The following is a 5,435-nucleotide window of genomic DNA, read 5'->3' on the forward strand; positions in this document are numbered from 1 at the left end:
CCCTCCTTTCTCTTTTTCCTATAATTTCCAGAAAAAAATGCTAAGTATTATATTCATAAACTGTTGTGATTTATATGATCAGTAAGTACTTTAAACATTTACCAACGGGTTCTGGGAGTTTACTTCATTCTTTTATTATAGATATTGTCAACGAAGACTTGGTTCTGTATTTATCTAGTGGCCAAATATACGCAAAGGTAAGAATATGAAGCAAAAGCGACAGTGACAGGACTCGAACCTGCAATCTTCGGATCCGAAGTCCGACGCCTTATCCGTTAGGCCACACGGTCGGAAGTAAAGCAACGTAAATGGACTAAGAAGGCAAGGTCAGTGTCAATGCCTGGGTGAAAGAACGTGAGGAGCAAGCTGTTACCTATGCAGCAGCCTCCCATTCTTTCTTTGGATCTCTGATGGATCCAAAGGAACAGCAATGATCGGTAAGGTTTGGCACTAACGGCGTTGTTGGAGTTGCCAGGACGAGGTCACAAACGACATCGAACTGCCTAAGGATTGACTCCCGAAGCCTTCTCATCTCACAGATACCAAATGGCAATGGATTGTATCGTAAGGAGTGAGATCTCCAAACCATCGACCATACACAGACTGAACTACAAGGCAGCAGTCGGGCACCACTACCATATCCGTAATCAATGAATGTGTACGTGTGTGCATTGCGAAAAACGAATTGAAATCAGCGGTTATAAACTATATATTTTACATATAAAAAAACATCAAAGCAACAATTTCCAACACGCAAAGGCAATCAGTCCTCACTAAACGTATTGCAAGTCACATACACACAAAGGGACGGGAAAGAAGGCAAAGTTTGGAGAATTTTTTTTTCCTTTTCTTTTTTTAGTTGGGCGTTTCATTTTCTTTCATGTAGAATATCAGAAAATTGGAGTTTGTATAATATAAAGCGTCAACAATAAAAGGATTATTAATTCCCCCGAAAAAAGAATAAAGATAGAATTTGTTCTTCAATTGCTTGTGTAATATTCTGGGCGAGGATTTATGAACACGTTTATGGCGGCCACAAATGATTTCATATTTGCCATCTATTCTTTACGAGATTATTACCATTTGAGGTTATCTTAATATAAGATAACATTTAATTCGCACTTAAAATCAAAGCACAACTTCTGGATTAAGATTAGTTGTTTGGTTTCAATGATAAATGTTGAATGTTATGACCGTGTCTGTCTGAATTTCTGTTACAAAATACTTTAATTTTAATATTTTTAATATTTAATATTAATATATATCTTTCTTTCTTTGCGTTGGTTTTACTTTGTTTAAGGAAAGAATTATGTATGTTTAATATATAAATGCATTTCATATGCAAGGCTTCTTTTGTTTTTTGGGGGGGAGTTTTTTTGTTGCTTAACGGTAAATAGTTAATGTTTCATAAGTTGACGCATTTTCTAAATTTCATGTTTTAATTACGATCAAATATTAATAAATGAAAATGATAGATAATTCATTGATAGTGACAGATGAATCATTGATAATGAAAGATGACTTTATTTGATAAGTTTATTACAAGACAGTGTTACAGGATAGCCAGGAAAAATACTTAATCAGTAACGTACGTAATTACACATTTGATGTATAATGCACCAATTGACACGTGTCATGTATTTATTACATGTTAACTGAAATATATCAAAGGAAGCTCATAGAGAGTATGATATAGTTAAGTTTATGCTGAAAAATCCATTTTCTTTGGTTGTGTAGAATAAGTTTTCATTCCTTTGCATTCATAAATACTTATATAGTTATTTTGTCTTCATTGTGTATTGTTCACTTATCTTGGAGCTGTTTTAACTAATACATATGATGATTCACCGGAGATAAAAAGAAGAATTGCCATTGCCAAAAACGCCACAATTGCTCTCAATAACATCTGGAAAGACCGAAGCATTACCTTACGGACAAAGCTGAGGTTATTGAACTCATTAGTTTTCCCAATTGCATCATATGGTTCTGAGTGTTGGGTGCTGAAGTAGATAGACAAGAAAAGATGAATAGTTTTGAAATGTGGTGTTATAGACGAATACTGCGTATTAGCTGGACAGAGAAGACAAATGATGAATAAATAAATAAAATGTAAAGACCGGCTGTTGGACATCTTGAACAGGAGGAAATTAAAGTTTATTGGTCATGTGATGAGAAGTTAAAGTATTGAGAAAGACTTGCTGACAGGGATGGTGATAGGAAACAGAGGAAGAGGCAAACCAAAGACAAGACTGAGCGACAATATCAAAGATATTTGCGGGCTGTCGATGGTACAAGTGGAAAGAAAAGGGTAAGATCGAGTTTAGTGGCGAAGGATGGTGGAGAGGTCCACGGCTGCTCAAACATGAGCATACCGTTATTGATGATGATGCTCCTGTAATGCTTAGACGGTGCTCCAGCAGATTAATTGAGAACCTCATTTTTTTTTCAATTTACAGGCATGGTTTATTCAGTCAACATATATTCCGTAAAATTTTGTTCAAGGGAGATCACGTGCCATGGTAAATGCCAACACATATTGTCATGCTTTTAATTCTTCAGTGCGTTAATTTTGTTCATACTTTTGATCCATATTATTTAGGCAGAATTTTGAAAAGGTTGTATCGGTATAAATCAGTTTGCCATTAAAGTTATCTGTGTTAGTGATTCCTGTTTGATTTATCTTTGCTGAACTAAAACAACATTCATGAAATTATTATGTTGCTCAGTTAATACACTGGAGTTGCCGGTGAGGAATTTGATCGTACGCCCTGGGTGTCCCTTAGAGTAAGAAGACCCAGTGGAAAGTTGTATGAGACACGAACACGAGTCACAGTGTTATTTTGACTGATTATTTCATTAAAATTATCTGCCGCGTCGACAACTAAGGTCATTAGCGGATTAAGTAGAATGGAAATAGAGGCAGGTTTCTCTCTATCTTCTTCACTTTTCTTCTATTTTCTCACTTCCTTAAATCATTTATTTTCGTTTATTTTGGATATGACACTCCCTTCTGTAATTGGAGAATCCCAGTTCTTTTTTTCCTTTTTTTGAATTCTTTAAATTATTTTCACATTGCTCACATACGATTATTTAAATTGTTAATCGTGCATAGTGCTAGTCTCCCCGTAATACACCACAGGAGGCAAAGCAATATTAACATCAACTGACACGAATTATGTTAGAATATAGAGGAAGATATGAATTAAGAGTCCCATTTTTGCGTCAGTATTTTTCATTTTTTTTTGTTAATGTTTTTATCATTTCACAGTAAAACCTGGAGTTAGCCTCCAGAAGGAAAATAATCATAATAGTCCTTTTTATGGAATTTACAAGGCTTTTCTGCTCTCTCTCTCTCATTGCTCCCCCCACCCCCACTTTCTCTCTCTCTCTGTCGTCTGACCTGGCGACTTCGGTGCAATTCTACAGCTTTAAATTGTGGCACTTCATAGAACTGGCATATCTGTGTCAAGAATTCGTCTTTCATATAAGGATGCACAAATGCTTAGCTTAAAGTGACCGCTAATAATCCTAAGACCCGCGTTCCATGCCAAGTGTGGAATCACGCGGAGGCCATTTTTGGGTAGGATTTTTTCTTTATTGTTTAATTGTATTCATCGCATTTTTTGTTTTGCTGATATGAATTATAAAGGAAATGCAACATAAACTCTGAGCGGATTAATATGAAATGTTAAAATATATAAACAAATATGTAAGTTCAGATACACCAGATAAGTTCCATGAATAACTGACACATAAGTGTGCATATATGGTACTTTTGAGAGCTTCAACATTTTTTTTTCAATCCATCAGCATTTCATAACTTGACAGAAATGACATTCCTGTATCAAGACCATTTTTATAAGATAAGATACAAACACGTGCGAGGTGCATATTTAACTAATCATGATATGAGAGATGAGCCTAAATGTACCATTAATTCATTATCTGTTTTGAAATACAAGTAAATGTCTACCTAGCGCTATTATCTTTATTTGCAATATTAACCTAAGATAGACTTTAATTTTGCTGTGTGGAATCATAAGTAGGTCCATTTTTTGTGTTTGACTTTGTTTTCATTGTATTAATTTCATCTCGTTTTTGATTATATGAATTATTAGTGAAATTCAACATGAGCAGATAATGGACTAATACGAAATGATGAAATATACAACCAATTATGTAAACAACTTGCAAGAATACACATAAGTTACATCATACTTTTCGTCAATTTCATGATCAGAAATAAGTCACACACAAAAAATATATTTATCATTTATTTACACGGTGAGGGAACACGTCTGTAAACACACCCAAATACATACGCACAAATCTATCACATGCAAACAAATACACAACACAAAGTAAAACACACGAATGAATATCCATACTGTGTTAAAATTCCGACATCACTCTTTATTAAAGTACTTTCGAGTAGCATGGTTGGTAAGTTCACTTTCTCTCACGCGAGGGTGCTACGATCGACCCCAACCGATGGCAAGTGATACTTATCACGTAGGCGCTACTCTTTTCCTTTCTTCAGCGGACTTATTGCACATATACTTTAGCAAGTTAAATACTGAAGCCGCTAAAATGATGATAAGACTGATAATTAAAAGTAAGAAGGGGCGAGGATACTTTATTCATCCAGCAGCTCTCTCTCTCTCTCTCTCTCTCTCTCTCTCTCTCTCTCTCTTTCTCTTTCTCTTCTCTCTTTCTTTCTTTCTCTTTTCTCTTCTCTTCTCCCTCTTTCTCTTTCTCTTTCTCTTTCTCTCTCTCTCTCTTCTCTCTCTCTCTCTCTCTCTCTCTCTCTCTCTCTCTCTCTCTGCTGACTCCCTTTTTATATTTCTTTATACGACTATCTGTCTACCTATATTAATACTCTCTATGTTTAATCACACCAAATGTTTAAAAACTGAAGAATGAATTTTCATCACGAACGCATTCAGAGCCAGATTGCAAATGAAAGTAACAGCGGATGATGCTGAATGCATAAAAGAAGTCAACCTAAGGCACCCTCTGTGTGCATTGTGCGTGTGTGATCATACGTGTACGTGTAATCTGTCGAGCCTTCTCAGGAATTCTCAAAAGGTGAAGTGGAACGAATCAAATATTTACGGCGATTTCTTCCCATAGGAGAGTCTTTATTTATCTCTATATGCGTGTTCGTCAATGTGGATATGCATAAGTCTTTATTTTTCAGTGTGAAAATTTTCCACGTTCTCTCTCACTCTCTCTCTCCTCTCTCTCTCTCTCTCTCTCTCTCTCTCTCTTTCTGTGTGTGTATGTGACTTTATCCGACAATCGCTTAAATTCGCTTAACTTGACAAGATTTGTTAGTTCCAACGAGCTTCACTTCCATTTTTAAAACATCTTCATAATAGATATATTTCTTAATCTCATACTTCGACTCAATTTATAATTTTTTTTAGTCTTTT

General features: G+C 35.4%; 1 non-coding gene across 1 annotated transcript; it reads right to left on the minus strand.

The window, feature by feature from the left end:
- Window positions 1-217: 217 nt before the first annotated feature.
- Window positions 218-290, minus strand: Trnar-ucg. Its single transcript has one exon. It is a non-coding gene; the product is annotated as a tRNA-Arg (tRNA).
- Window positions 291-5,435: the final 5,145 nt, after the last annotated feature.

Source organism: Penaeus monodon, chromosome 26 (genome assembly GCF_015228065.2).
Source record: "Penaeus monodon isolate SGIC_2016 chromosome 26, NSTDA_Pmon_1, whole genome shotgun sequence".
NCBI lineage: Eukaryota > Metazoa > Arthropoda > Malacostraca > Decapoda > Penaeidae > Penaeus > Penaeus monodon.